This window comes from Bacillus rossius, chromosome 2 (genome assembly GCF_032445375.1).
Source record: "Bacillus rossius redtenbacheri isolate Brsri chromosome 2, Brsri_v3, whole genome shotgun sequence".
NCBI classification, from domain to species: Eukaryota; Metazoa; Arthropoda; class Insecta; order Phasmatodea; family Bacillidae; genus Bacillus; species Bacillus rossius.
In genome coordinates, this window is record NC_086331.1 from 135,440,251 (window position 1) to 135,465,143 (window position 24,893).

The 24,893-nt window shown below is 37.9% G+C and overlaps 1 protein-coding gene across 1 annotated transcript in view; it reads right to left on the reverse strand.

Moving 5' to 3' along the window:
• The window catches only part of LOC134529878 (uncharacterized), a 95,100-nt gene that overhangs the window by 66,122 nt on the left and 4,085 nt on the right, over positions 1-24,893 (reverse strand). The gene's annotated exons all lie outside the window — the stretch shown is intronic.

Genomic DNA, 24,893 nt, shown 5'->3' on the forward strand with positions numbered 1-24,893 from the left:
GTTGTATATGTTTCATATTTTGGTGCTGATGAAATTTATTATTTTTATGAAAATTTTATAAAAATGGGGTCGGAAAAAAGCTGCGTGACCTTGCATTTTTCTATAGGAATGCGAAAGCATTGGTGCTACTGAACTGCCATGGTCTTCAACAAAAAGCTTCATTAGATGAGAACGGCTCAAAAAATGTCTTGAAGCATAAAAATGGTTCCCTGTTAAAATAAAATAAAAATTCCACTGCTCTAAATAAAACTTCACGGAACTCAATGTTTGTCCTCACAGATCTACTAACCTCAATTTGTTTTGCCATTTTTATTTTTCTCCTGGTGGTAGTTTCCGAAACACAGTGTATGCATACTACTGAAGTATTTCCAGGGGCGTAGGAACCGGGGGGGACAGGGGGGACGTGTCCCCCTGAACTTTTTGGGTGGAGGGGAATGTCCCCCCAACTTTCTAGACAGTGATATTTTTATTTTACAATATTATTCCGCATTTCTGTTATGCTATTTGAATAAATCAATAATCTAAGCAATTTAAAGCGAATCGGGTACCATGTATCAAAGGTTCATGTGCAAGAAATATGTCCAGCATCGAAATTATAACATTCAAAAACAAACTTTACTTTAAAGGCAAAGTTTATGAATTATAAACAATTTTTTTTTAATGTTTCCAAGTGTACATGTTTTTTTTTAAATTAAGATTGAAAATATCGTAAATGAATTAGTTGTAGAAAATAATTTATAAAAATATAATTATGATTGTAAAATAATACTATTTAATTCCATTCGAGTAAAAAAAAAAGAGCTTGTGCCCTCCCTGCCTTCCGCCCAACTTTATTTGTAAATTCTTCTCTAATCAAATTTTATCTTAAGGAAACAATAATAATTTTAACATCGATGTATCCATTGGTTAGATACAAAAACTGCTTAAAAAGCGCTATTTTGCACTGTTAAAATCAAAATTTTCCGGGGGAGGACCACCGGACCCCCCGTCTTAGTAGGAGGGGAATGGGTTTACATGACATCAAAATCATTATTTGTCCCCCCCAACTTTATGAACACAGCTACGCCAATGAGTATTCCACATGAGCATATAACATGCGGGGTGCCGAGCAGCCCCTGAAGTGGGCGGAGGTGCCGAGGAGTCGCACCGCTCGCTTGCCTTCTCTTCTCTTCTCTTCTCTCCTCGCCTGCGGTGGGCGTACACGCATTTCACTACATGGAACTTATCCCCGCGGGATAAATCGCGCCTCTTCTCCGACTCGCTTCGCGCCAATGGGCACGCACCTTAAGTGTGACGCTGTAGCAACCAATACATTAAAAATAAATTCAATTTTGCTAGTTTGAATTAGCATTAACTGCACACTTAATAAAAACCGAACGCATCAAATAAAATGTATTTCTGTGGCGTAACTTTACCTGGGTTAACAAATAACGATACATATATTAACTCTTGTGTTTCTTTGCAACAAACTGGGTGGATGAGATGTCAGAGTCAATGATGTAGGAACAATTAAAGATAGCATTTGATATCTACTGTGGTTTAGAAATGAAAATATCACTCATGTCTCAGTGTATCATATCATCTAATAAAATATAATTAATTTTTAAGATACAAATTCACAAGTTTTTTCCCACCTGGCGCAGGTTAGGGTTGGGAAATTTCTTTAACGACTGTATTTAAATAAATATTTCATAAGAATAGCATTATGATGAGAGTGCAGCTAGTGAACCCCAACGGCCAACTAAACGAGGTATAGGTTACTGTTTTCCTCAATTAATGAATTGCACTCAGTATTTACCATTTTAACGCAAATTGTGAGTTATGTTGAAATATCCAAACAATTACGTTTATGGGCAAAACTACAGTCACCCTTACAACAAATACTTACCGTTTCAATCATTTCTTGCTCACACACACTGATCCCACACAGACATTCTGCGGAAACACGCACACAAACCAAACCAAGAGATCTCGTTGGGTTTTTTCAGAAGCCGTTACAACCGAGCCATGACCTATGTACGATCATAACACATGGTGATATTTTGAAAATACATACCCTCTCATGAGATCAAATAATCTATATTCCGCACGTAGGGCACGCTTCACGCTCGATTCACACACGCGAGCATCTCTTATTATTATTTTTGCAAACATTTCGTACATTTTCATTATTTCCTCACAAACAGATTTATGGGCAAAATTGAACATTCTGGGTTTTCATAAAAAGAACTGTATTGCATATTAGTGATCTGGAATTTTTCTTGAGTTCGTGACAATAATCTATAAATCAAACTTAAAGAGTTAAACTCCATATTTTTGGATATTTTAAGCCGAACCATATTAATCTGAGAGTAGAATAAAATACGTACTGAATGATTATGTTAACAAAGGCGAAATCAATAACTCGCGGCAGCTAGCAGTTACACTGTGTTCATGTATTTAATGTTCAGCTTCTATGTCTCCTGCGGTATGAATAGGGATAAATTAATCTACGACACGCAAGAAAAAGCAGCAATTTTATTTTCAAGAGTAGCTTTTGTTACTATCCTTCAAAAATATTTACTTCTTGAAGTATTAAGTGTAATATATTAAACAATGAATAATGATTTTTTACTTATTTATTTATATTTTCCAGTAATTCCGTTTAACTTAAATAAACATTAGCGGTAAACTTTAAAAATCAGTACATCGTATTTATGCAAATAAAAATATCTGCTTTTTATGGACTGAATTGTGCGATTATTCAAAGCATAAATGTAAATGTTGATAAAAGCAGTCGTGCACGGCAAAGTAATTTTATAAAAATCTCTTAATTGTACGATTACTTCTTTTATGACAAACATACTGAAAAAAATTGTTTGACAAATTGTAAAAATATATTACCCTAAATCCAAAGAGTTGTGGTGTATTGTGTACCTAAACATTATGATTTGTAAAAAAAATAATAAAGAGCAGAATAAAGATAACTAGAATTGTCTTTACGTGCTTCAAGCAAGAATAACGACTCTTTAGTAACTAGACTCAAAAACCACTGTAAGCAAAAATATCTTAAATATGAAAGTTGTCCTTACCAATAAATTCTGACAATAAAAACACCTACAGTAAGTCTCTGGTGCGTAGCCTGCTAGTTGGCGCATGGATACTGCAGGATTATTATCGTGTTAAGTTTAAATGTTTCAAACTAGACTTGTAATCTTCGAGAAATACCGGTGATTCGGAGTCTTGCGTGTGATAAGATATGACCTATTCTAGCATTCCCGAGATAAGATTATCTGACGATAAAGCTCCAATAAAGGCGAGCACATTTTGTCAAAGAATGTTAACCTTAAAAACTTTTAAACTTAACTGTATTAACTTGTACGTAAAACGTTCTAGAAATACAACATTGCTAAGTAAATTATAACTAGGTAAAACCTTTCAAGAATACTTAAACTGAAATAAGTGAGTTACAAACGTGTTATTAGTGTTTATAAAAATATTTCATGTAAAAAAAAGGGTAACATGTAAACTTTTCTGAGACGGCCGTTTTTCAACAATCTGTGTACCAATAAAACGGAATTATTTACGGTTGTTTAACGTGGCCGCCAAAACGTGACTTTCGTGACTGACCCGGTGTTACGTCATAACTACGAGCTCTTCAATCGCCTCAGTTTTATTGTTGGTCATGAAACAATCTTGCTGAAGAAGTGGTTTAAATATTAAGCACTGAATGTAATAAACTACTCAAGGCCCCCAAGGAATATTAAATTACGTATTGTATCATTTCACAAATAAATATTTATTTTATGAATAAATAAAATTCACTGTTGCTTAAAGTCTTTTCAGAATACGGCCCTACTTTGCTAACATTTAATACGATAAAATAATGTTTTACAATTGTTGAATTCCCATATTATTTTTATGAAAAAAAAATATGATGTGAATATATTCAAGACGATTTACAGAAAAAATCAAGAACCGAATCCCACGAATGTAACTACCCGAAAAAAATTATTTTAGTTTTAATGATTCTTTTTCGGTCACTCGCTCACAAGATACAATTACCAGTTTTTTTTTCTATTAGACAATCGGACCTCTTTCTACAACATATTTTTCTAAGTCGATCTAAGAGATGGAGCACAGTTAAAAAAAATTAAAATACACTTTCTTTCTGGACCATAGCTTTCGTGATGTGAAATATCACTTAGAATCGAAAGGTTTTAGAGTACTGATGCCAGCACTTAAAGGAAGGCGTTCTCAGTTATCAGTTCAAGAATCGAATGAGTCGCGTTTCGTGACAAAAATTCGTTGTGAACTCCTTGATAAAAAATTATATAATAAAATGCTTCCAAAAGTGGGTAGTTACTTTAGAATCGCATCATTTCTGCACAATAAGTGTGGAAAGCGTTTAACATCCGATGCAGAATGTGCAGATGAAGTCTTAGAGAGAATGAAAATTCAGAACAGTGTCGAAAATACGTTAGCGATTGAGGTCAAAGAGAAAGGATGGCTTCGTAAGAAAAGACCTTTTCAAAGTATTTCATCGGAGGATCTACTAGATTTTCCGGAAATGACTGTGAGAGAGCTAAAAATTCTGTTCACCGGGTCATAACCAGTTTTCACAAGCCATATCATATCTTGCAGAAATGATTGACGAAGCTGGGAACTTAAAAACTTAAATATACAATTCGTCAAAAATAAATCAAACGTTTTGAAGCTACAAGTTCAGTCTCGCCACATATCCAGGAAGGTTTATCGCTGCTTCGTTGAATATACTCCTCACAGTATTGGCACAAAAGGAATCACAAGACATTATTGTGAATGCGCCAATTGGGAGGTGAACTGTCGGTTGCTGTTCTCACATAGCTGCAATCATATATTACCTGGCACATGGAAGATATTTGTCCAAGATTTTAAGATCAGATGCGATTCTGAGTAAATTGTTCGCAAAGAAAAATACAACTGCCATCATCAATGATCATAGCGATGATGATAAGTGAGGCAGTGAAAATCTCCATCGGCCAGTAACGTAAATGACAGCACCAAAAATTGATCGAAAGTATAATTATATTGTGAATCACCTTGAATATATTTACAACCTATATATATTTTTTTTTTTCATAAAAATTGGTCCTAGTAGATCCTGAGAAAAAATCTTCACCAAAAATACTAGTGCTATTTTTATCTTTGTTCCTAGTGCAGCTACAAGGTTGAAATTTGGGGTGAGTTTGTAACCCGTCAGACGCAACTTTTGGCCAAAATTTGGAACGAAGGCGCGTGGGGCGCGCTCACCCCTACTTAGCTGGCTATGGCCTTTAGCCGTCTGTTAAAACCAGTTTGATAAAACTACTGGAAACATTAAAATTGACTTTCAAAATGTTTATGCACATAAGGCACGGATGGTTTATTCATTCATTTAATTAAATTATTTCTCCCTTCGTCTGATATCCCCCTTTGAAAAATATTTAACATTTTAGAAAATTCGCAATTCCCCAGCGACTGAAAAAACTAATACATAAACCCTATTCCCAAAACTTATAATCCTGCCTCTAAATCCAACTACCGTCCCTTATCTATACTCCCTGTCCTCTCTAAGGTGCTTTCATACATAGTTCTAGAGCAGTCAAAACCCCATCTCGATGAAAATAAACTCCCCTACGTATACCCGTCAGGTTTTCGTGCTTGTCACAGTACAAGCACTGCGCTTGTAAGTATAACTGGTGAAATTAGATTTGCTACTGATGCAAAACAGTTACTGTTCCTACACCTTTAGATTTAAGAAAAGCTTATGACGCTGTCAACCACGATGCTTTGTTAGCTAAACTTGAATGATATTTTTTGATTCGCAAGGAATGCATATAATTGGTTTAAGTCGTACCTATTTGGCAGACATCAAAGCGACATTGCTGGTAACAACATCTGACTGGTCCCAGGTCAGTGCTGGAGTACTAAAAGCCTCGGTGCTTGGACCTGTTCTATTCGCTCCTAGATTAATAACCTATCTAAGTCGCTTCGATACACTCAGTACCACTTATACGCCGATGCTCTTCAATTATATTCAGTAGTATATGAATGGGACTCCGAGCCCTGGCTTCTGGCTGTGGAGCCGGGAGCCGGTCCAACATCTTGGATTGTGACGTCACGGCGGCCATCTTGGATGAGCATAATGGGACACAGTATAACGGGACACAGTATAACGGGACACAGTATAACGGGACACAGTATAACGGGACACAGTATAACGGGACACAGTATAACGGGACACAGTATAACGGGACACAGTATAACGGGACACAGTATAACGGGACACAGTATAACGGGAGACAGTATAACGGGAGACAGTATAACGGGACACAGTATAATGGGACACAGTATAACGGGACAAGTAGATCACGGTGGCCATCTTAGATGGCCGTGACCTTGACCTTTGTCCTTGACCCAGGCAGACATATTGGATCCGCCATATTGGATCCGCCATATTGGATCCGACATCTTTAAATCGAGCGCCCCACTCATTATGATGAAATTTTCGTCTCTGCTGCCATATTGATTTTTTTCTGTTCCACTGGAGGCCGCCATCTTGGATACCGTCGTTTTTGTTTCTGTTGTTTGTTCCTAGAGAGCGCCAGCATCGCTCTGTCACATCACATAAGGTCGATGTTCCATTACCTTCCATAGCTAATATTGTCCTTATCGACATATTAAATTTAATTTTTGACGTGACGTCTAATAAATCGACGAACGCTGGCTGCACGCACGAAAAATTGTCCCACTACGGATGTCCCACTATGGATGTGTTTACGCATGCGTGGCATATCTCTGGTATGTTGCGGACGGTACAGAGAACTCGGCCGGCACGTGGCGGCGTACTGGTTCGAGGTTATCGTTGTGCACGCGCCACGGGAGTATATTCGCAAGGAAATGGCGTTCTTACAAGTTCGTATTATTTTAATTACTAGTGTAACTCAGTATATTTAAACAGTGTTGTATGAGTATTGTTTTGGCTGTGTAACTAAATATTTATTGCTTGTATGATACTTTTCACGCTTTAGTTTGACATCGGTAATTATTTGTCACGAGTTATTATTTGATGAACTAAATCACACACCGTATTATAGTTATGAGCCCACGAGCGTGTAAATATTTCGAGTCCAACAGATAACATGCTAGTTAAAAGAAATTCAAACAAATATCGTGCATGGAATATTATTAATTTATACCATCTGAAACAATTGTACTCAATATGGTCTCGTGTACGTGTGGTTAGCATGGATGACTTCCAATCCAAAAGGTTATCGGTTCGAATCTCGGCAGCAGCGAATTTTTTTTTTACTTGTAAAAATAAATACGGCGCACGCAATATTTAAAAAGTAATAAATATATTTGAATTTTTGAATGCAAATAAAAGTAAATTTACTAAAAAAAATTGTACATTTCATTTCACTCCTCCTTTGTATCCATAAAAATTCAATAAAATTGATTCAATTTTATTCATAAAAGTATGCAGACATAGATTTTATCATACAAAAGATAGAAAAATTAAAAAAAAAAATTTCTTCCTCAAAGAATATAATATTCTTAATGCCTAAATGGTTTGGTTGCAAAAACCTATTACGGCTCAGTCTCAGGCCGAATATGATATTTCCTTTTCTTCTGGATCAATCATTTAATCAATGTTTTGTTATGACGTCACGTTAAACTATCGTCCGTAAATCGACTTTACAGACAACCAATTTTTTATGCAAAATACATTGGAAGCGCTGTGATCCGAACCATCGCAGCTCTGATATTTAGGTTGGAAAAGATACGCCTTTAACCGCACGGCCATCGAGACATTTACCAGACTGAGAATTAAATAAGGTATATATAAAAATAACATGCATATTCGGACTTGTATTTTTTTTTAATTTTAAGTAATAATAGGATACCTGTTCGAGACAGAACCACCATCTTGTATTAAGTCGTAACTGTTGCAATTAACGTTATGGTCGCCATCTTGAAAATCCGTAATTTTTATGTTAGAAAATCGGGAAAAATGTTAAAAATCATAAAAAAAATATTAAATCGAATTGATTAATAAAAATTTAATAAAATTTAACTTAAAAATCACTGTTGCACTTATCGTTATGGTCGCCATCTTGGATTATAAAAATGCTGCATGTTTCGATACGCCCCACCATCTTGGTTGAGTACGATGCCATCCTTAAACTTTAAGTTACGACCGCCATTTTGGATCCTATTAATGTTGCAATTACTGTTACGCCCGCCATCTTTAACTTTTTTATTTACTATCCGATTTTAATGAAAAAAAGTTCAGAATTCTTCAAAAAATTTACTTATTAGATTACTGATTGATTAGATCGATTTCCGTCCTTGGTTCGAAACCGCTAAGAGCAAAAAAAACATCAGATCATTCCTCCACAGAAGACACCTACAGATTGACCTACCACCTATATCAAGGTATATATCGTCAGCTGGTATGATGTCATGTCCACCATCTTGTCTTCGTCCGCTGGAGACCGTCATCTTGTTTTCGTCTGCTATAGTGTGCTGGCGACATGTTAGTATAATTTTCTGTTCACCATACCTTTAACCTCGTCTGTTGGCATAGAACTTTGACCTTGAAATTTGACCTTGACCTTGAAATTTGACCTTGACCTTGAAATTTGACCTTGACCTTGAAATTTGACCTTGACCTTGAAATTTAACCTTGACCTTGAAATTTAACATTGACCTTGAAATTTAACATTGACCTTGAAATTTAACATTGACCTTGAAATTTAACCTTGACCTTGAAATTTAAACTTGACCTTGAAATTTAACCTTGACCTTGAAATTTAACCTTGACCTTGAAATTTAACCTTGACCTTGAAATTTGACCTGGACCTTGATGTCCATCATGAATCCGTCATTTTATCTTCAGTACATGCTACCAGGAGCTACCACCTGCTAGTGGTCATTGCCACCATCATGATTTCGTCTGCTGGAGGACACCATCTTGTGTGTACTCGTCTTACCATCATGCTAATTTTATTCTAACCTGCTACAGTGCAGTAATCATTTATTATTACTGAGGTGCCCGCCATCTTGAAATTTGGGCACCATCTTGAAATCATGTAATTATTTAGCTAGAAATGCGGGAAAAATTCCAAAAGTCTCCGAAAAAAATCAATTATTAATTTACAAATTGAATCGATGGATACCTGTCCACGGTTAGATTCTTGACCAGTGACAGTTGTAACTAATTATTAAATAAATTTTAGATTCTGTTTTCCATAACCTTTCGCGGAGTTTATTAATCATTCACTCGACGAAAAACAACTGAAGTCAATAAACCTGACCAACGAATTAAATACAGTGCCGATTAGCCTAACATGAAAATCTAATTTTTCAATAATCTGAATAACCTATAAGCTGTTCATTACAAAGCCACACACACAGACCAATTGTCTTCAGACCATGAGACCGAGTCATGTCAATATCAGACATATAGGCTAGTCATTTCAGGACCGCATGACCATTGTCGTTAGCTAATTATATACAATTAATCCATCGTGACATTCTTTATACATACTAAAAGACCAAGTGACATTGAAAAATATTTTAGTAACACCAAGAGGTTTTGAACTACGTGCAATCAACAAAAAGGAAACACCGTCAACGAAAAGGAAGCACATTTTGGAATCACCGCCAACGAAAAGGCAGCACATTGGAAGCACCATCAACGAAAAGGCAGCACATTTGGAAGCACCATCAACGAAAAGGCAGCACATTTGGAAGCACCATCAACGAAAAGGCAGCACATTTGTCGTTGGCTCCGACATTCGTCGGCTCAGACATTCGTCGGCTCAGACATTCGTCGGCTCAGACATTCGTCGGCTCAGACATTCGTCGGCTCAGACATTCGTCGGCTCAGACATTCGTCGGCTCAGACATTCGTCGGCTCAGACATTCGTCGGCTCAGACATTCGTCGGCTCAGACATTCGTCGGCTCAGACATTCGTCGGCTCAGACATTCGTCGGCTCAGACATTCGTCGGCTCAGACATTCGTCGGCTCAGACATTCGTCGGCTCAGACATTAGTCGGCTCAGACATTCGTCGGCTCAGACATTCGTCGGCTCAGACATTCGTCGGCTCAGACATTCGTCGGCTCAGACATTCGTCGGCGCCAATATTCATCGGCGCCAATTGCTCCAAATGCTCCAACAGGCTCCAATAGTCATTGCTTCTATAGGCATTGGCTCCAATATACATTGGCTCCGATAGTCATTGGCTCCGATAGTCTAGTGACTCCATCAGTCTAGTGACTCCATCAGTCTAGTGACTCCATCAGTCTAGTGACTCCATCAGTCTAGTGACTCCATCAGTCTAGTGACTCCATCAGTCTAGTGACTCCATCAGTCTAGTGACTCCATCAGTCTAGTGACTCCATCAGTCTAGTGACTCCATCAGTCTAGTGACTCCATCAGTCTAGTGACTCCATCAGTCTAGTGACTCCATCAGTCTAGTGACTCCATCAGTCTAGTGACTCCATCAGTCTAGTGACTCCATCAGTCTAGTGACTCCATCAGTCTAGTGACTCCATCAGTCTAGTGACTCCATCAGTCTAGTGACTCCATCAGTCTAGTGACTCCATCAGTCTAGTGACTCCATCAGTCTAGTGACTCCATCAGTCTAGTGACTCCATCAGTCTAGTGACTCCATCAGTCTAGTGACTCCATCAGTCTAGTGACTCCATCAGTCTAGTGACTCCATCAGTCTAGTGACTCCATCAGTCTAGTGACTCCATCAGTCTAGTGACTCCATCAGTCTAGTGACTCCATCAGTCTAGTGACTCCATCAGTCTAGTGACTCCATCAGTCTAGTGACTCCATCAGTCTAGTGACTCCATCAGTCTAGTGACTCCATCAGTCTAGTGACTCCATCAGTCTAGTGACTCCATCAGTCTAGTGACTCCATCAGTCTAGTGACTCCATCAGTCTAGTGACTCCATCAGTCTAGTGACTCCATCAGTCTAGTGACTCCATCAGTCTAGTGACTCCATCAGTCTAGTGACTCCATCAGTCTAGTGACTCCATCAGTCTAGTGACTCCATCAGTCTAGTGACTCCATCAGTCTAGTGACTCCATCAGTCTAGTGACTCCATCAGTCTAGTGACTCCATCAGTCTAGTGACTCCATCAGTCTAGTGACTCCATCAGTCTAGTGACTCCATCAGTCTAGTGACTCCATCAGTCTAGTGACTCCATCAGTCTAGTGACTCCATCAGTCTAGTGACTCCATCAGTCTAGTGACTCCATCAGTCTAGTGACTCCATCAGTCTAGTGACTCCATCAGTCTAGTGACTCCATCAGTCTAGTGACTCCATCAGTCTAGTGACTCCATCAGTCTAGTGACTCCATCAGTCTAGTGACTCCATCAGTCTAGTGACTCCATCAGTCTAGTGACTCCATCAGTCTAGTGACTCCATCAGTCTAGTGACTCCATCAGTCTAGTGACTCCATCAGTCTAGTGACTCCATCAGTCTAGTGACTCCATCAGTCTAGTGACTCCATCAGTCTAGTGACTCCATCAGTCTAGTGACTCCATCAGTCTAGTGACTCCATCAGTCTAGTGACTCCATCAGTCTAGTGACTCCATCAGTCTAGTGACTCCATCAGTCTAGTGACTCCATCAGTCTAGTGACTCCATCAGTCTAGTGACTCCATCAGTCTAGTGACTCCATCAGTCTAGTGACTCCATCAGTCTAGTGACTCCATCAGTCTAGTGACTCCATCAGTCTAGTGACTCCATCAGTCTAGTGACTCCATCAGTCTAGTGACTCCATCAGTCTAGTGACTCCATCAGTCTAGTGACTCCATCAGTCTAGTGACTCCATCAGTCTAGTGACTCCATCAGTCTAGTGACTCCATCAGTCTAGTGACTCCATCAGTCTAGTGACTCCATCAGTCTAGTGACTCCATCAGTCTAGTGACTCCATCAGTCTAGTGACTCCATCAGTCTAGTGACTCCATCAGTCTAGTGACTCCATCAGTCTAGTGACTCCATCAGTCTAGTGACTCCATCAGTCTAGTGACTCCATCAGTCTAGTGACTCCATCAGTCTAGTGACTCCATCAGTCTAGTGACTCCATCAGTCTAGTGACTCCATCAGTCTAGTGACTCCATCAGTCTAGTGACTCCATCAGTCTAGTGACTCCATCAGTCTAGTGACTCCATCAGTCTAGTGACTCCATCAGTCTAGTGACTCCATCAGTCTAGTGACTCCATCAGTCTAGTGACTCCATCAGTCTAGTGACTCCATCAGTCTAGTGACTCCATCAGTCTAGTGACTCCATCAGTCTAGTGACTCCATCAGTCTAGTGACTCCATCAGTCTAGTGACTCCATCAGTCTAGTGACTCCATCAGTCTAGTGACTCCATCAGTCTAGTGACTCCATCAGTCTAGTGACTCCATCAGTCTAGTGACTCCATCAGTCTAGTGACTCCATCAGTCTAGTGACTCCATCAGTCTAGTGACTCCATCAGTCTAGTGACTCCATCAGTCTAGTGACTCCATCAGTCTAGTGACTCCATCAGTCTAGTGACTCCATCAGTCTAGTGACTCCATCAGTCTAGTGACTCCATCAGTCTAGTGACTCCATCAGTCTAGTGACTCCATCAGTCTAGTGACTCCATCAGTCATTGGCTCCTACAGTCATTGGCTCCTACAGTCATTGGCTTCTACAGTCATTGGCTCCAACTGTCTTTTGTTTCATCTGCTCCAAATATATTTGGCTAGAATTCAACGAGTCTAAGAGACTATGAGGCCACAAGGCTACGAGTCTAAAAGGATCAAGCTGGTTACGAGTTATTCATGGCTACGAGACAGCATCGCTAAAAGACCGCGTGGCTACGAAACTACATGTCTTTGAAGCTACAAGAATACAAGTCTACTCGGCTCCAACTACTCCAGCATTATGTTATTAGATTACATGACTACTTGTTTACGTAGCTACAAGTCTACGATGCTACTTGGCTATGTAGCTACAATTCTACGAGGTCCCAAGACATCATGACTACGCGACTAAGAGCCATGAGGTTACGAGACTATGTGACTATGAATCTTCAAGTTTACGAGACTGCGAGGCTACAGAGCTATGAAGCTTCTAGAACACGAGTTTACGTGACTGCGAGGATAGAGGACTACAAGTCTGCATGATTACTTGACTACGAAGCTACTCGACTACAAGGCTCCAATTGCCGCATCTGTCTTCGTCGGAATTTTCTCTTTTGCTCCAACTGCACCATCAGCATTATGTTATAAGATTACAAAGCTACTTGCTTACGTAGCTTCAAGTCTACGAGGATCCAATGCATCATGACTACGTGACTACGAGCCATGAGGTTACGAGACTATGCGATTACAAGTCTTCAAGGTTACGTGATCGCGAGGCTATAGGACTATGTAGCTTCCAGAACGCATGGTTACGAGACCGCATGACTAATTGGCCGCGTGGCTACTAAACTTCATGTCTCGAACTGACTACAATAGCACTATTCAGTGGTGAGAGTTAATTTATCTCATGCAAAGGTACTTGTTGCAAGTAGTTCCGCTTTTCAACATCAGATGACGCCACGTGTTGCTTGCAGCTAAATAATATTTATTTCTTTTATGCGGGATGTGGGATGCTCACTATCGATCGCATAAGAAGGATGGCTTCGTTAGTCTCCAAGGAGAAGGAAGTTCGTCCTTCCTGTTAGTGCTTCTCAGATTTCTCACGGTCCGTCATCTTGGATTGTGACGTCACGGCGGCCATCCTGGATGGGTGTGACCTTGACCTTTGACCGAAACCACAGGAATGATCGCAAGCACACGGAAAAAACCATCAAATTATTGATAAGAATAATCAGGAGCACACGGAGAAAACCATAATAATATTTACATGGATAGTCGGGAGCACACGGAGAAAGCCGCCACACATTTTCCTTGATAACATAAAATTTAAAAAAAATTTTAAAAATTAAAAATAAAAGAAATTACAAAAAAATACATAAAATTCTGGCTTGAGAACTTCTCATTGATGAGCTAAGATAGAGTTCCGATGAATACAGATGCGGCAATTGGAGCCTTGTAGTCGAGTAGCTTCGTAGTCAAGTAATCATGCAGACTTGTAGTCCTCTATCCTCGCAGTCACGTAAACTCGTGTTCTAGAAGCTTCGTAGCTCTGTAGCCTCGCAGTCTCGTAAACTTGAAGATTCGTAGTCACGTAGTCTCGTAACCTCATGGTTCGTAGTCGCGTAGTCATGATGTCTTGGGACCTCGTAGAATTGTAGCTACGTAGCCAAGTAGCCTCGTAGACTTGTAGCTACGTAAACAAGTAGTCGTGTAATCTAATAACATAATGCTGGAGTAGTTGGAGCCAAGTAGACTTGTATTCTTGTAGCTTCAAAGACATGTAGTTTCGTAGCCACGCGGTCTTTTAGCCATGCTGTCTCGTAGCCATGAATAACTCGTAACCAGCTAGATCCTTTTAGACTCGTAGCCTTGTGGCCTCATAGTATCTCAGACTCGTAGAATTCTAGCCAAATATATTTGGAGCTGATGAAACAAAAGACAGTTGGAGCCAATGACTGTAGGAGCCAATGACTGATGGAGTCACTAGACTGATGGAAACAATACACTGATGGAGCCAATGACTATTGAAGCCAATGAATATTGGAGCTAATGAATATTGTAGCCAAGGACTATTGAAGCCAAAGACTGTTTGAGCCAAAAGACTGATGGAGCCTTTTGGAGCCTGATGGAGCATTTGGAGCAATTGGAGCCAATGAATATTGGACCCCATGAATATTGGCGCCAATGAATATTGGAGCCCATGAATATTGGCGACAATGAATATTGGAGCCCATGAATATTGGCGACAATGAATATTGGAGCCAATGAATATTGGAGCCAATGACAAATGTGCTGCCTTTTCGTTGACGGTGCTTCCAAATGTGCTGCCTTTTCGTTGACGGTGCTTCCAAATGTGCTGCCGAGTCTCTTAGACTCGTTGAATTCTAGCCAAATATATTTGGAGCTGATGAAACAAAAGACAGTTGGAGCCAATGACTGTAGAAGCCAATGACTGATGGAGTCACTAGACTGATGGAGTCACTAGACTGATGGAAACAATAGACTGATGGAGCCAATGAATATTGGAGCCAATGACTATTGGAGCCAATGACTATTGGAGCCAATGACTATTGGAGCCAATGACTATTGGAGCCAATGACTATTGGAGCCAATGACTATTGGAGCCAATGTATATTGGAGCCAATGTATATTGGAGCCTATGACTATTGGAGCCTATGACTATTGGAGCCAATGACTATTGGAGCCAATGACTATTGGAGCCAATGACTATTGGAGCCAATGTATATTGGAGCCAATGCCTATAGAAGCAATGACTATTGGAGCCTGTTGGAGCATTTGGAGCAATTGGCGCCGATGAATGTCGGAGCCAACGAATGTCGGAGCCAACGAATGTCGGAGCCAACGAATGTCGGAGCCAACGAATGTCGGAGCCAACGAATGTCGGAGCCAACGAATGTCGGAGCCAACGAATGTCGGAGCCAACGAATGTCGGAGCCAACGAATGTCGGAGCCAACGAATGTCGGAGCCAACGAATGTCGGAGCCAACGAATGTCGGAGCCAACGAATGTCGGAGCCAACGAATGTCGGAGCCAACGAATGTCGGAGCCAACGAATGTCGGAGCCAACGAATGTCGGAGCCAACGAATGTCGGAGCCAACGAATGTCGGAGCCAACGAATATCGGAGCCAACGAATATCGGAGCCAACGACAAATGTGCTGCCTTTTCGTTGATGGTGCTTCCAAATGTGCTGCCTTTTCGTTGGCGGTGATTCCAAAATGTGCTTCCTTTTCGTTGACGGTGTTTCCTTTTTGTTGATTGCACGTAGTTCAAAACCTCTTGGTGTTACTAAAATATTTTTCAATGTCACTTGGTCTTTTAGTATGTATAAAGAATGTCACGATGGATTAATTGTATATAATTAGCTAACGACAATGGTCATGCGGTCCTGAAATGACTAGCCTATATGTCTGATATTGACATGACTCGGTCTCATGGTCTGAAGACAATAATTGGTCTGTGTGTGTGGCTTTGTAATGAACAGCTTATAGGTTATTCAGATTATTGAAAAATTAGATTTTCATGTTAGGCTAATCGGCACTGTATTTAATTCGTTGGTCAGGTTTATTGACTTCAGTTGTTTTTCGTCGAGTGAATGATTAATAAACTCCGCGAAAGGTTATGGAAAACAGAATCTAAAATTTATTTAATAATTAATTACAACTGTCACTGGTCAAGAATCTAACCGTGGACAGGTATCCATCGATTCAATTTGTAAATTAATAATTGATTTTTTTCGGAGACTTTTGGAATTTTTCCCGCATTTCTAGCTAAATAATTACATGATTTCAAGACGGCGCCCAAATTTCAAGATGGCGGGCACCTCATTAATAATAAATGATAACTGCACTGTAGCAGGTTAGAATAAAACTAGCATGATGGTAAGACGAGTACACACAAGATGGTGTCCTCCAGCAGACGAAAACATGATGGTGGCAATGACCACTAGCAGGTGGTAGCTCCTGGTAGCATGTACTGAAGATAAAATGACGGATTCTTGATGGACATCAAGGTCCAGGTCAAATTTCATGTTCAAGGTCAAAATTCAAGTTCAAGGTTAAATTTCAAGTTCAAGGTTAAATTTCAAGGTCAAGGTCAAATTTCAAGGTCAAGGTCAAAGTTCAAGGTCAATGACAAAGTTCTATGCCAACAGACGAGGTTAAAGGTATGGTGAACAGAAAATCATACTAACATGTCGCCAGCACACTATAGCAGACGAAAACAAGATGACGGTCTCCAGCGGACGAAGACAAGATGGCGGACATGACATCATACCAGCTGACGATATATACCTTGATATTGGTGGTAGGTCAGTCTGTAGGTGGCTTCTGTGGAGGAAAGATCTGATGTTTTTTTTTTGCTCTTAGTGGTTCCGAACCAATGACGGAAATCGATCTAATCAATCAGTAATCTAATAAGTAAATTTTTTGAAGAATTCTGAACTTTTTTTTATTAAAATCGGATAGTAAATAAAAAAGTTAAAGATGGCGGGTGTAACGAAAATTGCAACATTAATAGGATCCAATATGGCGGTCGTAACGTAAAGTGTAAGGATAGCATCATACTCAACCATGATGGCGGGGCGTATCGAAACATGCAGCATTTATATAATCCAAGATGGCGACCATAACTATAAGTGCAACAGTGGTTTTTAGTTAAATTTTATTAAATTTTTATTAATAAATTCGATTGTATAATTTTTTTAATGATTTTTAAAAATTTTCCCGATTTTCTAACATAAAAATTACGAATTTTCAAGATGGCGATCGTAACATTAATTGCAACAGTTACGACTTAATACAAGATGGTGGTTCTGTCTCGAACAGGTCGTGCTATTATTACTTAAAATTTAAAAAAATACATGTCCGGATATGCATTTTATTTTTATATATACCTTATTTAATTCTCAGTCTGGTAAATGTCTCGATGGCCATGCGGATTAGCTATGGAAGGTAATGGAAAATCGACCTTGTGTGATGTGACAGAGCGACGCTGGCGCTCTCTAGGAACAAACAACAGAAACAAAGTCGACGGTATCCAAGATGGCGTCCTCCAGCAGAACAGAAAAAAATCAAGAGCGACGCTGGTGCTATCTAGGAACAAACAACAGAAATTAAAACGACGGTATCCAAGATGGTGTCCTCCAGTGGAACAGAAAAAAAATCAAGAGCGAAGCTGGTGCTCTCTAGGAACAAACAGCAGAAACAAAGTCGACGGTATCCAAGATGGTGGCCTCCAGTGGAACAGAAAAAAATCAATATGGCGGCAGAGACGAAAATTTCATCATGAGTGGGGCGCTCGATTTAAAGATGTCGGATCCAATATGTCTGCCTGGGTCAAGGACAAAGGTCAAGGTCACGGTCATCCAAGGTGGCCGCCGTGATCTAATTGTCCCGTTACGATGTGTCCCGTTACGCTGTGTCCTGTTACGCTGTGTCCTGTTACGCTCATCCAAGATGGCCGCCGTGACGTCACAATCCAAGATGGTTTACCGGCTCCCGGCTCCACAGCCAGAAGCCAGGGCTCGGAGCCCCATTCACATACTACTATATTCCTCGTACCCTCCCTCTGATACTGACAACAATATAACCAAGTTTAATATTGATCTTAAAGCTTTTGTGCATTGGGAGACTGATAAAGTGCTTCAAATACATCCTAAAATATCACCAGCTATTGCGTGCAGTGATGGCAAGTCATCACGTAATACGATCCCCACAGATTTCCCGAAAATTACTGCAGATAATGTGGAAATTGATTTCAAAAACACAAAGTTAAAAATCAGGGTATAACCAAATACTGTAGTATAACAATACAGGAAAGTCGACAAGGTGTAGAACAATACAGGAAAGTCGACAAAAAAAAACGGGAGACACTTTACCCAGCGCATTCTAGCGACAAGGCCTGATCCCGCATCGTTAGCGCGTATGTGATAAGGGTATTTAGCCATTTAGAAGGTACGTTATTTCTATGTTTTCTGCAGTTGTAGTTATGTATTATGGCTAAAAAAAGTTCCTGCGATGTTTAGTTGCAACAATTACGATGTTTCTAACTGCTAAGACGTTTTTGAAGTTAAGTTTCCTTCGGCGCGTTGGTACCGAAGTCGTCTGCGTGTGGCGGCATTAAATTGTATACAATCGCTCATATGAACACCGGAAAACATATTAAGCTTATAGGTGTGACAAATAAATCTATGTGATAATTAATATGTTCTGGAATACATTTTGCAAACCTTAAGAGTCGCACAATTACTATATATTGGTTACACAAAATTTTTCCTACATACACAATAGATGTATTTAGAACCGTGATATTATGCGTGACTATGTACGAAAGTATGTGGGGTTGTATCTCATCTGTTCCAATTTATGGTTTTACAATTTCTTATGATTCATCATTACATTTTAACACCATATTCAAAAAAATTAATTACTATTTATTGTTTAAGAGTTATAATAAGAACTTTAAATGCACAACCCTGTCCGTTGGCTTGGTTATTTTACACTAGGTAGGCATATAACATTTATTTTTTTTACTTACAATGAAAATAAATCTTATAAACATAGTCTAAATGATTGTGTATAAGCAAATGCATGTATAAATATAAAGAGTAGTTTGTTTATTTGCATATTTTTTATACAAATGTATAGTTTTATTCCGAACTCTATGAAATGTTACACACTTGACCAAAATAAGTAAAATTTCCCTGCCTACATAATATTCCTAAAAAAACATTTCGCATTTCCCTTTCCCACACCTTAAAGCGTAAATTTTATAAATATTAATGTTTTTAAAAATATTTTTTTAAATAAATAAATAGTAATTTTCTAGAGTAGATGCTCTTATAAAAATATGATATAAAATTCTAAAAATTGAATTTTTGAGTCCCTCTCATTCTATTTGATGACTGATAAACAGCATTGCCATATTTCAAGTAATTTACCAATATAACACCGTTTTGAACAGTTGATAAATTTATGTCAGCTACATTTAAAAATCTGTAAATTGTTGTAAATGGTTGGTTAGTTTAAGTTAGCGACATTATAAAACTTTTATGAATACATTGTTATCATACAAATATATGGAGTATGAATTCATTTCTCTACAACAATATTTCAAACGACGAGAGAAAATCTGTGCCGGTATCGTTCATTGCAACACAAGGGAATTTGAATTTCGCGGATGTTCTTCAGGCCAAGCCACTAGGATTGCTGCAGTCAGGTGTTGCCAGCGTTCGCCATTTTAAAAGGCATTGAGATCCTATATTGTTCTATTAAAATATTTGGTATAACCCTAAACAGCGCATTGAACTGGTCGAAGCATATTGCAAATATAAGCAGGACAGTAATATCTAAGCTACATTCCTAGAAACGTCTCAAAAATTTACTCTCTGAGCGTATTAAAAAATATCTTGTCCAGGCACTCATTTTTTCATGTTTTGTTGATTATTGTTATGATGTTTATAATGAACTGATCAACAAGTTAACAGACTGCATAAAATCCAAAATGTATGCATTCATTTGATTTTTAATTTAAAACCACGAAATCACGTTTCTCTTTTTTACGAAAAACTTCCATGACTTAAGACTAGGCGAAAGCGAAAACTACACAGCCTACTTAAGTTGAAAAATGTTATTTATTCACAATCCCAAGCGTATCTAGCTAGATGATTTCACTTCCTAAATCCCCGTTACAATATCGTTACTAGTTCTGAAAGCAACTTGGCTTTGTTGATACCTTTGCATTATTCATTCGAATCATTCCAGGGCATGTTCCAAATCCTCCTCTGTAGCTGCGGCGCTTGCTTGGAACGCACTTTAAGAGCCAGAAGGAAACCAATTTCACACTCAGTTTACGGAAGGTCTGTTTTAAAATTTCATAGTATCAACTGTAAGCATTGTAGTGTGTTGTTTAAGGTCACAATTAAAGAGTAACTCAACAGTTTTAGGTAAGCGTACTCGCGAATAATGATTTGTTTTTTTCCTCGCTTGCAGCGCAAAAAATGGCTTTTTCCCAAATTAGTAGAGGGAAAAATGTAAACTTTATTTGGCAAATCTTCTGCTGTTTCTTATCCACGGAGTGACAAGATGTTCTTCAGGTTTATAGAATATAGTGTATACGAAATATATATTTTGTGTTTACGTAGATTTTAAAGTTGGTTAATCCTTACTTTACCATCTTCTTTCAACCCCATGCCAACTTACCAACCTACATATAAAGTGGAAATATAACAAAAAATCCTACAATACTATTGTTGAATGTATAGCACAGTAGCATAAGCTTTTTTTTTTCGGAAATGCCATACTTTTATTACAGTTGTAGTACAGAGAACAGCTGAACTACAGGCGCTGCTAAGAACGAAGTAAGCAGGGGCATATGTTACTAACGGGGCTACCCAATCTGGAGCCATTTAGGGCATACGAGAACCACGGACCCAGGAGCAAATGACTCTCGCCTCTACTCTAAGTGCAATGGATTGGCGTGCACTCTTCATCTCGCACCCGGTGCTATGAACTTAAAGGGGTGGCAAACTAGTATAGACGCAAACACAGATTTCATTCCCAGGTTAAATATATTTCCTTATTTTTTTGTCTAAAATCGGTCACTAATGATTCTCACACTATCAACCACACAGCATAATAAAATAGTTTTGTCCAGAACTATATTAGGATCTAGGTTATTGTTAGAATTCTTGGGTCCATGATCAAGGTCTCCGATATATTTATACGTTTTAATAAAATATCTTCTAATTTGTATTTTAGTATCTTGATATTCATGACATAAAAATATTTTTATAAGATTTTATTATAGATGGAAGGTGGTGGTCGTTGGTAGTCTAGAACAATGTTACGTTAACTAAATAGTTTCACAATATATAACCATATTTTGCTCAAAAAATCGCGATATTAATTTACATAAATACCCATCAAAAGCAATATACACAAATAGGCTTTATTTGAGTGGTAAACATAGCAAATACACAAATAGAAATGTACCATTAAACAGGGCCTTCAAGAATCAAATGATGCATCCAAACACACATGATCACATAAATAATATAAATATTGAGATTTAAACATAAACGTTTGCCGAGGTCTCCGATTCCTTTACATTTAGGCGCTAAAAATTATTTAATAGTTATGCATCCTATTATTTTAAATATATGGCATATGCAAAACATCAACGATTTTTCAAAGAGTGCGATTTAAAAATAAGTACTCCAACCTGACGGAGTAAAATTTGTCGATTAGAACATTTATTTAAAAAAAAACATTTGTTAAGTGGTTTCCTCAAAAACTAAAATGTTTTACGAGTCAAAATAATTATATTAAGTAAAATCGCAGTTTCTTCACAGTTACATGATAAAAATTATTTATAATCGAGCTCTGAATGTGAATGACATTCTGAAGTTGGTATAGATGGAATCATTAGTGTACAATAAGCTTACCGTAGGCCCTATCTGGTGAAAGGCACCTGGAGGTAGCTCTAAAACTTTCTTGCACGCGAAAAATCACAAAAGCGGTAGTCTAGATCACGATACCACTGATGACGCTACCACATTGCGGTGCCCAGTTCATTACCACCCTTCCTTCTAGCGGGACGAGTGCGGGAACGGGGGGGTTTTGGGCGGGGAGCATTCGCATTTTTTTGCAAAAAATAAGTTTCTTTATTAAACTAACTTTCGGGTATCGTATTATATACTACAGCCTTACCTTTTTTAACATTGAACACGATACCTTATACATGACTTGATGTAATTTTTGGACATACGCCATTGCTAAGAACTTTTTCTGTTGAAGAAAAACTAAAACTAAAAAATAAAAAATAAAAAAATAAATAAAACCCAAAAAAGACAAAACAAAATTAAGCAAAATATTGCTGTTGTCAACAAGGATATAAACACCACAAAATATTCCGTAACAGGAATATGGTCAACAAAACAAAGAAAAACAAAGAAAAATGTACTAAGAGAACGAAAAAAAAACCTTAAAATGATGACACAGAAATATTGAACCCAAAAAAAATTTCAGCACAACGGTTGAAACGAAACAAAAACACGACAAATCGAAAAGACGAAACAAACACAATAGTTTTCCAAAACAGAATAGAACGATAAAAAAAAAACTCAAATGATGACAGCACAAAAATATTGAACCCAAAATAATTCAGCACAACAGTTGAAACGAGACAAAAACACGACAAAACGAAAAGACGAAACTAACACAATAGTTTTACCAAAACAGAAACAAGTCGCACCTGTGTTTCCGTACCATGTGCGTCTCTGCCTGAGGACGGGAGCAGATAGCAGTTCCCGAAACGTCGCTTGTTTCCGTTTTGGTAAAACTATTGTGTTCGTTTCGTCTTTTCGGTTTGTCGTGTTTTTGTCTCGTTTCAACTGTTGTGCTGAATTATTTTGGGTTCAATATTTTTGTGCTGTCATCATTTGTGTTTATTTTTTATCGTTCTATTCTGTTTTGGAAAACTATTGTGTTTGTTTCGTCTTTTCGATTTGTCGTGTTTTTGTTTAGTTTCAACCGCTGTGCTAAAATTTTTTTTTGGGTTCAATATTTCTGTGTCGTCATCATTTGAAGGTTTTTTTTCGTTCTCTTAGTACATTTTTCTTTGTTTTTCTTTGTTTTGTTGACTATATTCCTGTTGCGAAATATTTTGTGGTGTTTATATGCTTGTTGACAACAGCAATTTTTTGCTTAATTTTGTGTTTTTTTTGGGATTTATTTATTTATTTCTTTATATATATATATATATATATATATATAATTTTTTAGTTTTCCTTTAACAGAAAAAGTTCTTAGCAATGGCGTATGTCCAAAAACTTACATCAAGTCATGCACTCCCATTGCACATCATTCAAAGATAATATACCTTATACATATTTCTAAATGTATCATATTGTAGGCTATAATCCCACCCGGTTTGGTGAATTTTGCAATGCCAATTTTTATAATATATTTTTTAAATTAATTTTACGTACCTGGTATTGTAAATAATACTATAGTCCTACCAATCCTAGTACGTATATACTACGACAACGAGTATATAATATTTACGGTATCGTACTCTCTACAATAGTCCCACCAGGTTTAGTATATTTTGGGATATCACATTTGCATAATTTAATTGTTTATTACTTATTTACTATTATTTAAACTTCTCGGGTATCGTGAAGTACACTTCAGCCCTACCTATTCCGAAAAATATTCCGTAATTATTTTAATTTCAAGCATGTGAGACTTCCCCTTCCAAAACATCCATTCCTGCGCTCGTACCGTAATAACGTACACGTCAAATTTACTTCAGCACAACTTTGTTAACGACTTTATCAACATCTCTACCATAATGCGATGTAAAGTAGCTGATCTACCTTCGCAAAATCTTTCGTTTTGTTTTCATCACTTCAACGATATCAAAACTAACCTACATTAAGAAAACGAGCCATTTTTACATTACCTAATAAATTTTATGGTTCGTATGATCAAAGAAAATAAATATATCACCTACCATTGCAAATAAAAAACACACAATACACCTCTCACTTAACACAGCAAAAGTAATGCACATAATTACTACAAATCAAAACATTGAAATACCCAAAGAACACAACTTTTTTTCTTTATGGCAATAATTGTTTACTGTAGATATTACTAGTATATGTATTAAATGTTTTCCCAACAAATTTGCTATTTCACCATTTAAATCATTTAATATCGAGAAACACGAACCGTCGCCTTCCAGGTCACCACGCATTCTTTTTCAACACTGTACCGTTATATTAATTAAATATAAACGACCTCGCATCCTCTCGTGACTACTACACTCATTAGCACACTTTAAAAATAATTTTGTACTATCTAATAAATACTTATTGTGAATTTATTTATTCAATTTATAAAGATATACCATTACAATTATTACTTCTCTCCTGTACTTCACACCAACTGCTTGAAACGACCGCTACTATCGCTCGAAAACTCTCTCCCACTATCATTCGTATTAATTTTCACGACGCTATTTTGTCATTCAATGTAACTAATATTACATACTATATTTTTTCTTCAACACTATTTACGTTTGTTATCATTGGCCAACTTTCATGACATGATCCATTTCCCCTGCATTCTTTCCAACCAATAGTAATACACGGTATCGTGTGGTGAACTTGACTCCCCACTTGCAGGCTGTTTCCTTTAAAATTCTTTCCTTTTTTTTTTTGTTGAGAAA